Genomic DNA, 11,990 nt, shown 5'->3' on the forward strand with positions numbered 1-11,990 from the left:
TCTGGTTTGTAAGAGACTTTGCTACCCTCATTAGTGACTTAAGGATGAGTCCATCCATTCAAAACAACTTTCTAGGTCTTACTGTCAATTGATTTTAGAAACGTGGTCATTCTGGCTTTCTAGTATGAGTAATTAATCTTGTAAAGCACTGAAAGTCTGGTAGTGGATCCACCTTTTTTATTGGTTCTATTGTAAACAAACAACGATAGTATAATAGTGGAACCCTCTCTGATACCAATTGAAAAAAGATGTACAAGAAGTCAAAATAAAAGGAGTATTGATGGACACAATGATGCTAACAATTTGACCAACAAGAAGATAAGCAGAGAGAGAAATAACACACAATATGTTAACCCAGTTCGGTATAACTTTACCTACATCTGAGGGGCTCAGGATCCAATTGAAAAGAAGGTAATAATATTCAAAAGGTTTACAAGGAATACCACTTATCTGATAAAACCACTATCATGTAATACAGTAAACCTTAGATAGGCATTTTGTGTAGACTCCCCTTAAACTTGATGTCACCTATCTCAAGATCTTCTCACAACTCAGGTTCTCCGCTTTTCACCTATCTCAAGTCAAAAGACACGTCCATAACGCTGCTTGTTCTGCTTCTCTCAAAATTTATCCCCGTTTTACGAAGTTGTGATGTCGATCGACAATCCAGTTTGTCCAGGGTGTACTAATTTGAGTCCTGCATTTTTTGTACTTGATCAAGATACAACAACGAAGCCCTGTGCATGTCCAATATGTGCAAGTAGTTTCCCATTTCCTTTTCCGACGCCAGGATGAACATTCATCGACAAATCAGCAATTTCATATCACTCCCATATTCATTCTTCTGTATGCATTATTAGCATTACCATTAATTACAGTCACCAAGAACCAAAACCCACAATTTTAATACAATATCATCATCATCTTTACCAACTACTTTGCTGCATTCTAGTGACTGCTTCTTCATCTCCATTATGCTTTATCTAAAATAGTAATGTTTTACCCAATTTTGCATTTTCATTTTGTAACCCCTCACCTCCACACACACACACACATATATATACATACATATATACTTTATATGCAAATCTTATTTTTACTCTTTTTTTTTTTTGAAAAAGATTCGAGGTGGCTCAGTAAGTGCACCAGACAATTCTAATTAAGTTGACATCCTCCTACCACCCTCGTAATATATACTAACTTCATTCATAAAAATGTAATAGATAAGTACAGAGGAAGCTATCCAAAAGAACAATATTAGAGATAGATGGGTTAGAGAAAAGCCACAAAGGGGAGGGAGAAGATTTACATAAAAGCACTCAAGTTATATCATGGAACTACTGTAGCCCAAGAAGAGCTTTGATCTATTACACCAGCTAACCCACTAAAGAGCATACATTCTCTCAATTAATTATTCATTTATATTTTTAAACATTGGGAGTTGTTGTATTAATTAATTAAATAATAAATTATTAATTTTGTTATCAGTACACACCACTACAATAAATTTTCCTTTCTATAACATTTTATGATAACGTTTCTAACATAATGCTATGAATGAAATCAAAAGAAAAGGCGGTAAAGGAAAAAAAAAATTGGCGCTCAATTTTTTTAGGAAAGATACCCACTTTTCTCCCTCTCTTTTCATTTTTCTTTTTCTTCTCTTTTCCAGCTTTCCCCCATCATTTTTCTTCTCTAATTTTTCTCTCCCCTCATTCCTCCTCGATTAAAAATCATTTGAATATCTTTGTACATCATTCCATAGCTCTTATACCCATAATCCTTAGTTGAGGTAGAACATTGCTCAATACACTCAACGTCAAAAACCTAGCTGAGATATATCTCTTGTGGTACATACAACTCAACAATCTCTCATATGTGCACGTACAATGTCCCCAAAGGGCTACTCACCCCAACACATGGCCCAAAGCCTATAGATGTGTTCTACAGTAGGTCCCAAAGACTTGGTCGGATACCTTCACCCTTTTGTTCTTCGATATCCCTATTTTTCATTTCAGTAATCCAAAGTATAAGGCTCAGATAGTTGAAACATATTTTTAAACATCAGTTCTATCATAACATAGCAATAGAATTTTCAACCTTTACACCAATCCATAATCATGTGGTTGCGAAAAGAAATATTGGATATATATGTAGAAAAATCAACTATCATGCAATATTAAAGCATGGCAAACCGTTTTAAAATAATCATAAAATAATCCAACTACAAATTGATAACTTTTGAAAATAAGTGTCACTCACAAATTATAGCTCGATCCTAGCTTGTCCTCTCAGGTCGATGCACCTCACCTATCTTCATTTGACCTGAGATTCATATACAAATTTAAGGTTATACTTTTTCATTTAAATTGTTCCAAACTCCAGAAACTAATCCCAAGACCTCAATTCATACTTTTCAAAGCTAGAATATCTTTCAAATATATTTATTTGATCTCTAAAACAAGTTATAGAAATCAAATTACTCAAATTGGACCCTAAATCATGCTTGAAAACACCTTAATTAACCTAGAATTACAAAGTCAGCTTGAAAGGCAACCATTTTACCCTTTAATGACAAGCAGTAGATGATGGTCAGATTTCATCTTCAACCTTCAGCCTCAATTTCGGCCCTGTTTTCCAGCAGCACTTTCAGACTTAAGTTCATCAATTTCTAACCAAATAACTTCAAATTTCTTGCATAAATCGTTTAATCAACATCTTAATTAGCTAAACTGAGAGTTTGAGGCTTCAAAAACTCGTGAATAACTCGGAATCAGTTCCAAAACTCCACTGCTCTGTTTTGACCGAATTTCCGAGTAGCTTCAATTTTCCTATGAATTCGTCAACGTCCAACCAAAATTAGCAAAAACATCCTTCATGAAAAATGTTGGAAAACATCTTAAATTACTAACCTAAAAATTTCAGCTTCTGATTCCTTTTCTATGGCCGGGAATTCTCAAAAAAAACGCAGCTTGCTCAGGTTTGCCCGAAAATCTGATCATCTTCTGTTTTTCTATCATTCCAGCCATTTCCAATCGGAATTATCTCAACTATCCTTCATACGAATTGTTAAGCAGTGTGTTGACGAGCTTACCTTAAAAGTTCAGATCCTAAATCGTTTTCTACAGCTCTAAATCTTTAAAAATACTGAAGCTTGCTCAATCTGTCAGAACAGCAGAATCACCTCAAATTTTTCGTTGTTTTCACCATCTTCTTCAACACCGAACGCTCCGATAACCCTCGAAATTCTTTTCCTCTGGTCCCTCTGCAACTTCATCAAAGAAAATTGAGGATATGCTCGAGAGAGTTCCTTACACCGACTTAGCAAAACCACCCCTATTTTGAGACCCCTTTTAACCGACCTTTACTTTTCTTTCTTTTATCTTATTTTTTATATATTTAAGAAATAAAAACTTAAAATTAATTATTTAATTGATTTTACTATTATTTTTATTATTTAATCTACTCAGAATCTTCAATCCCAAAATTTCATTTTTTTTAAAAAAAATTATTTAATCTACCAACTTAATCCCAACTTAATTATTCTTCAACTTATTTTACCTCAAACAATACCAATTATACCAACTATTTCATTTAGGACCATTCGAGATCTAGGGCTTACATGTTGATCTCCATAATTGTGGCTCTTGATTATGTACTCCACTTTGTCAAGGACTTTGTATCTTTAATTGCTCTTCTTCATCTTCGTCGTTTTCTTCTTATCTCGTTAACTTGACTTATTTCTTCTTTCGATCCTTCTTTGAAAGACTTATCATCTTTGAGTGCCTTTTCTAATTCAGGTGCCCACCATGATGATGCTTCATAAAATATCACATTCCTTGATGTATAGCATCGTCAACTAATAGGATTAATGCATCTCCACCCTTTTCTTTGGTTATTTTATCCAACAAAGATTTATCTGATTGCTTTCTTGTCAAAATTCTTTCTCAGATGATCTGGTACAAACATATAACACACACAACCAAAGACTTGAATGTATCCAACTGTTGACTTGATATTCAACAACCTTTCATAAAGGGACTTGAACCCAAGCCTTTGTTGGAGAAGTCTGATAACCACATGGGCTGTTGTTCTAATGCATTCAGCCCAAAATCTTCCTAGCACTTTATTAGCATGTAACTTGTTGCAACATACTTCTGCAAGAGGTCTCTTTTTCTTTATGCCACTCCATTTTATTGTGAAGTGTTTGGACACGTCAATTTATGATGTATCTTATACTTTTGCAAGTATTAAGAGAATTCATTAGACGTATATTCTCTCCTGTTATCTATACGTAGGCATTGAATTTTCTTTCCTAATTCACTTTCAACTTGTTCTTTGAATTCTTTAAACTTTATAATTGTTTCAAAATTTCTCTTTCATAAAGGAAATCCAAACATACATGGAGAAGTCATTAATAAAGGTCACCATGTAGCGTACACCGCTGGTTGAAGATTGCTTGATAGGACCAAATATGTAAGAACGTACTAACTCCAATGGTTGCTTTGCTCTGGATTTGGACTCCTTGAATGACAGTTGATGTGCTTTTCCATATTGATAACCAGCACGGACCATTTTTTTTTTTTATATCAAGTTGAGGTAGCCCCTTAAGCATAGACTTGTTTATTATTGTCTTCAATTAGCTGTAGCTAACATAACCAAGTCTTGCATGCCACAAATTTGTTGTTTCGTTTTTTCATGTCTTATTCACGTAGGCACTATCCGCTGACATGACGTAGATGGAGTTCATTCTTCACCCTTCCATTAATGGCGTACCACTGACTTTGAGATTATGGTACACCTTGGCATCGTCAGGTCCAAACACAATGAAGTTGCCTGCTGATGTCAATTGAGATACTGACACCAAAATTTTCTTCATTTCATGCATATAAAATATGTTCTCCAGTTCCACTTGATTGGAATTGGAAAAAGGCATTATCATACTTTTCCCAATGTGGGCTATTGGCAACTTTGAGTTATTTGCAGTTACAACAACTAGGCTTCCTTTGTACTCAGATGTGTTTTACAGCTTTTTCTTATCTCTTGTCATATGGTTAGAGCAACTTGAATTGAAAATCCAAGCATTTTCGTAATTTACCTCGTCTGCATGGAGAGCCAACACCTTGTTCTCCACCACATTGGATGTGGACTAGGGGTTGGGATTTGTTATTGCAAAGCATGCCTCTGCATCCCACTCTTCTTCATTAATACTCTTAGCCTGAACTGCGATTGCGTTACTTTTTGTTGCCTTTTTTTCGACGAAAATCTCTAGCATATGGCCTATCTTTCCACAGTTATAACATTCACCATTTTTCTATGCTTGTGATTTTGATTAGCTTTACTAGCTCCCCCTACTTGATAGTGTTTTGGAGTTTCTTCATCTCTTTTTTATCTTACTTTCTTTTGATATTTTGAATGACCTTTTCTTTGGTCACTAAAGAGTACTTCTTCCTTATTGCTTTTTAATGTGACATCTGACATTTGTTTAACCAATGCTTAGACTTACAAGCATATTTTTTAGGTCAATCAAAGGAGATTGGAATGCCCAACCTTATAGCAGCAATAAAACTTCTATATTCAGGTTAAAGATCATGAATAATAATTTTCCTCATTCTTGATTATGAAATAGTGGAAGTAGAATCTAATTAAGAGATTTTACAACATAGAGTTTTTACCTTGATGAAGTATTGGTTGATAGTCATCTTCCTTTGAGCAATTGATAGGAGCTCGTTTTCTAGAAATTACAATCCATTTTTTAGAAAAGTGAGGTGAATGTTTCCCATACTTTCTTAGATGTCTCCACTGTATTGATGTGCTCCAACATTTTTTCATCAATTGTAGTTTTAATTGCAAACATAGCTTTACCTGTCTTGATATTCCATTTCTTCAAAGCGGCAGCATCCTCGAGTGGATTGACTTCAGTGCCTCCCACAACATCCCACAAGTCTTGGCCTTAGAGATACAACTTCATGTATGTAGACCATGTTTTGTACTTCTAAGTGTTGAGCTTTTTAATTCCCTTCAACAATTTGAAGGTCTTCCATCATCTTGTAGCGATGAATGCACTCCACGAGTAGCTGTGTCTCACACAACAAGCTTCATAGTCCAGACTGTACTCAATCTTCAGTAGCTCCATGGCTCTGATACCACTTGTTGAAGAAATTGAGAGAAAAGGAAGAGAGACAATCTCTTTTGAAGAAATAAGCTTTTATTAAGAACTTACAAAGATGGACACTTTTGGATAGAATACTCTTTCACTCTCTCAAGACACAATAACTCACTTTTTACTCAAAGTTTCTCTCTAACTTTCTTTCTTTTATTTCGTCCTCTCTTTGCTTGTTTGGCTTACGAATGCAACTACATCTTCTATTTATGGGCATAAGATCCTTGGAGCCCAAGGAAAAAGATCTCTCTAAATTATTCTTGGATTCTTAATATCTAGATATTTCTTGGTTTATTCTAATCTGAAGGAATTCTAATTCCTTAAACCTAAGGCTGTTCTAGAATTTTTCTAGAATTTTTCCTTTGAGATATTTATTCATACTATAACATAGTTCTAGAAAAAATTCATTTATATATTTGTGCATATGGTAGATACTCCATGAACATTCTAGACTAGTTAGCATTGCTATACATTTTAATATGTATCAACTGATCTATAATATTAGACAAAGATAATGGTAGAATGTCAGCAGCCACACCGTTTATCAGGTTCCATAAGGAAGATGAAAAGCTGCAATTAATGAATAAAGGATCCATGGTCTCCAAGTTTCATTTGCACAATACACACCAATTTGGATTGAGATGTAACTTCTATTGTCTAGCTTGCCGTTTGTCCATTTTGTCGAGGCCACCGTGTATCAGGGTCCATATTAAGAATTTGCATTTTTTCGGCATGATATTCGACCATAGAGTACACACCTCCCGAATGGTTGAAGGATGATTCCTGATAAGGAGTTCTTTTAAGGATTTAACACTGAAGATACCATTAGAGGAAAGCTTCTAGGATTACTTCCCAATGGCATACCGAGATAAGTGATTGGTAAAGGAGTCGATGTACAACCCCACACAGATTCAACAAAGGATGCTTCAACATTGACCCCTGAGATGGTGGACTTCGAGAGATTAACTTTCAAACCAGATGCTTTCTCAAAAGTACTTGTAATAAATTTGAGATTCTTTAACTTGGAGATGTCCGCTCAAGAGAAAAGAAGAACATCATCAGCAAATAATAACTGTGTTATATGAAACTCTTCCTGATTAATACTGAGGTAGTTCATGGCAATGATGAATAGGAAGGGAGACGGAGGATCTCCTTGACGAATACCTCTTTTAGCTTCTATATAGCCTCTGGGTTTGCCATTAAGTAAAATAGAATAATTTACCAATGAGATATATGCATAAATCCAATTCAATGATTGTTAAATCCTTTGCATTTCATCATGGATAAGAGAAAAGACTAGTTTACCTTGTCAAAAGCTTTTTCAATGTCTAATTTGATAACGATTCATTTCTATTTACTGCATCTCAATACTCAATGATTTCATTTGCAACAAGAATAAGATCTATAATTTGTCTACCCTGGACAAAGGCAGATTGTTGACAAGCAATAAGCAAGCACTTTTGCCAAAATTTTATAAATGCTTGTAGTCAGACTAATAGGTCTATAGTCCTAGACTTTTTGGCAGTGAGTCTTCTTGGGAATCAATTGAATATAAGCGGCATTCACAGATTTGTTAACAATTTTGTTCAAGAAAAAGTCATGGAACACTTTCATAATATCGTCTTTGAAGATGTTCCATACTTTTTGAAGAATTTGATTGTGTAACCGTCTGGTCCAGGTGTTTTGTTGCATCCAAGAAGCTTTAAACTATTATACACTTCTGTTTCAGTGAATGGGAGAGTAAGGTTTCAGGCTTGTGCAAAATCAATGGGCCGCCAATCAAGATTATCCACCATCCAATCACATTCTGATGAGCCCCTATAAACATCAGTAAAGAAGTCAAGAAAAGCTTTTTCGATGTCCCCATCCGAGAAAAGACTGATCCCTGGAGTATTCTGGATGTCAGATATGTAGTTGAACCTCCGTCGAGCCATAGAAACCTTGTGAAAATAGGCAGAATTTTCATCTCCTTCGTGAAGTTATTTAAGTTTACAGAGTTGACTCCATTTCCTAGCTTCATTGAGATTCAGGTTGAGGAGGTCATTTTTTAGTACAAGGCGACGAGACAAATTAAGGTCAGTAATCTGATTTTGTTCCTCTTTAGCATCAATCTCAGCAATGGCCTTGGTTAATTCTTGTTCAATGTTTTTTTCTCTTTTTGTAAACATCACGGTTCTAGGCTTTAATATAATTAGAGAGTTTTTTTAGTCTCCTCATCAATGCAAACCCAGGATGGCCATTATGGAAAATACCACTCCAATTTGATTCAATGACCTGAAGAAAAAGTTTGTGCGCTAACCATCTGTTGTCAAATTTAAAGGGGCATGGGCCCCAACGAAGAGATTCTTATTCAAGTAATAAATGATAATGATCTGAGGTGTTTCTGTTGAGTTTCTGGGATTGATGCAAGTGAAACTTGGTTTCCCATGATCTGGAGTAAAGGAATTGATCAAGTTTCGACATGACAAGATTGCAACGGAGGTTAGACCAAGTGAAAATCCCACTTGAATAATGTATATTATTTGTCTCAAAGGTTTCATCTTCATCGTAGATATCTTATTTCCTCCGATGATTCTATGGGCATAGTGTCATGATTGTTTTCTTCATTTGAGATTATGGGTGAAGATTCTGGGTTGGAAGTTATTGCTCCAGCTTTTTGAGGTATGCCTCCCACTGCTCTACTATTGTTTCAACGTTGATTGAGGATTTGGTAATTTGAATTTCCCCTGTTTTGAAGGTACCGAATGCTCGGATGAACTCCCAAGCCCCAACAAAACTTAAAAATATCCAAACTATCCTTAAGCCATAAAAACATGTGGGCATTCTATTCAAAAAATAATAATAATAATAATATATGCATACTTGTGGATTGATGTTTGATAGTCCGATGGTGTACTAAGAATTTTAATATCCTTGTTGCCCGATGGCATGATGACCCACTTGAAATTAATTTTAATATGTTTGTTGAATGATGCTTGATAATATATCGATGTATTTGGAATTTTTATATGTTGATAGTTGATGTACTCATACCTAGAATACTAGCTAATTAGGTAATCTTAATGATATATTACCAATACACTAATAATATATTTGAAAACTTATTTTAATGAGTTGTTGATATACCAATGCGATGCTTGGAGAATCACGCCCGTAATGGCAAAACATAATATAAAAATTAAGATGACAATTCTTGTAGAAATGGCAAAATTAATAAACCCGATCGAATTGAAAAAATCAAAGGTCCAAAAGAACGTCCCACACAGTTAAAATGTGTGATTGTTACTAGCTATATTGCTAATACACTTGGAATGTTGATTGATGTTAGATTATATTGTTGATATACTCATGTTTTATTTAAGTATTAGCTCATTGATGTCTAATATACTTGTGTCTTATATCTGATATATTACTGATATACTTGAAGTACCGTGCATATAAATTGTAACATGCGTGCTTTACTTCAAAATAAGTTATTGATTGTTGTCGAATATAATATATGTTGACACACTAATGTCTTACTTCAAATTTTACTGATTGGTGACTGATACACTCATGTCTTATATATGATATATACACTCATGTGTCTTACATTTGGTAAAATGTTGATACACTTGGAATATCATGCTTATAAAATGTAACACACAAGTTTTATTTTATATTAAGTTACTGATTTAATGTTGATTGTCGTTAGATATACTGCTTATACACTTGGAATGTCAAATAATGTTAGATATATTGTCGATACACTTATGTCTTACCTCAAGTATATATTGATTGATGTCTAATACACTCGTGCCTTATATTTGCTATACTGCAGATACAAAATGTCATGCTTATAAAATGAAACATTATAAGATGAAACACACATGCTTTATTTTAAAATAAGTTACTAATTGAATGTTGATTAATGTTAAATATAATTTTGATACACTTTAAATGTTGATTATTAGTAGATATACTAGGAATGTAACAAATTTAAAGTATATTAGTTAGAGGTGTTCAAATAATTCGACAACCCGAACAACTCGACTATCCAACATAAAATGTAAGGGTTGGGTTGGGTTAGTTTTGTTCTTGGTTTGGGTTTGATTGAAATTTTCTATTATGGTTGTGGATTGGCTAAAAAAAAATTGGGTTAACCCCAACCCAACCCGAATTTTATATATATATATATATATACTCCTCTCTATTTAAAGTTTGATTACTTTGTATTCATTAATTTGTGAATTTAATATCTTTCTTTTAAAATTGTTATGAAATTTGTCTTTGTTTAAAGTTTACAATAAATATCACAAATATTTTGTATTAGTATTTTAATTTTATGAGATTTTTGTTATTAGTCATATGTTGTATATAAATTTACATATTTTTCATTAAAAATAAAAAATAAGTTATAACCTAACAATGCAATCCAACCCAATTTTAAGGGTTGAATTGGGTTTGAAACTTTATTTGGATCATTTTGGTTGTCAATCAAACCCACTCGAATTTTTTGGTTGGTCTAAAATATATCCTCAACTCAACCCAACCCAATCCATGTACACCCTTAGTTGAGCTTTTAAAGTATATCAACTAGAAAAATATAAAGTATACTAATGACATTCTTTAAAGTTGTTTGATATCTATTGATGTATTGTTGATATACTATTTATACACTTAAAAGTTGATGGATAGTGAAATATTTTTGTTACATTATAGATATTCTTAAAAAAGTTATTTGATGTCTATTATTGATATATTTTTGATAAACTTGAAAGTTGTTTGATATATAATGTATCATCTGATATACTACTAATGCACTTGGAATATTTTCCTTATAAAATGAAGCATGCATACTTAAATTCAAAATAAGTTATTGATTGAATGTTGACTGTTGTCAAATATATTGCTCATATATTTGGAATATTTATTGATGTTAGATATACCATTTATACACTCTATGTATTACTTCAAGTATATCTGATACACTCTTATCTTATACTTGATTTGTTGAATGAATTTTCATTAAATTATTTTTGAAATGTGAATTATTAATAAATATGAAATGAAAGAAATAAATAAGTAACAAATAGAGATACTTTCAATGATATGTTTTAATTGAATTATATTATTTGTAAGTAAATTCGACATGAAAAACTTGGTATATGAATGTATTAGATGATTGATATACTAAATATACAGTATATTATCAATTCTGGAAAATAGAATGGAATAAACACAAAAGAATAGAAACAAACGTATAAGAACGAATAACCACAACATATAACAAACCCAACCAACACAAAAAGAATAGAAACAAACTTATAAGAACGAATAACGACACAACATATAACAAAAAGATAGAAAAAGAGCAGATATTATCATTTACAAAGAACTAAAAAGATGAACAATCAAAGGCCAATAACCATAACGAGATAACCTAAAAACATTTTTTTTAAAAAAAAAAAAAGTGCAGAAAAGTGTTACAATCAATGGAAGCAAAAAGATAGAAAAGCCATGAGAAGGTTGGGAGCATTCACAATCCATGGAAACTAAATTAGAAAAGCTAAATCAAGTATAAAGTTCTAAAACCTAGTTTAGTTACAAGCAAACTAAATTATCAATCCACGGAGAAAATGCAATAAACTTTTGTTTCAAAGAAAGAAAAGTGTCACAAGAATCACAGAGGGAGAGAATGTAAATTAAAATTGATGCAACAAAATCATGGAATGAAATTAAATTTGAACCACCAAACTTTAATACATCAAAGAGAAGATGAAATCGAAAAGATGAACATTCTAAATGCAATCAATCAATGAAGAAAGATCGTGTGAGGGGATGAAAG

The 11,990-nt window shown here is 33.0% G+C and overlaps 1 long non-coding RNA gene across 3 annotated transcripts; it reads right to left on the reverse strand.

Moving 5' to 3' along the window:
* Positions 1–325: 325 nt before the first annotated feature.
* On the reverse strand, positions 326–3,362 carry LOC120068175. 3 transcript variants are annotated; one of them, XR_005479118.1, is made up of 5 exons: positions 3,095–3,362; positions 2,913–3,013; positions 2,566–2,831; positions 2,263–2,325; positions 326–844 (listed from the first exon to the last, which is right to left on the reverse strand). It is a non-coding gene; the product is annotated as an uncharacterized LOC120068175 (long non-coding RNA). The 3 variants fall into 3 exon arrangements; XR_005479116.1 differs by having other exon boundaries at positions 2,913–3,362; XR_005479117.1 differs by lacking the exon at positions 326–844 and adding an exon at positions 1,499–2,002 and having other exon boundaries at positions 2,913–3,362.
* Between the last annotated feature and the right edge of the window lie 8,628 nt (positions 3,363–11,990).

Source organism: Benincasa hispida, chromosome 12, assembly GCF_009727055.1.
Source record: "Benincasa hispida cultivar B227 chromosome 12, ASM972705v1, whole genome shotgun sequence".
In the NCBI taxonomy this organism is placed as follows: domain Eukaryota; kingdom Viridiplantae; phylum Streptophyta; class Magnoliopsida; order Cucurbitales; family Cucurbitaceae; genus Benincasa; species Benincasa hispida.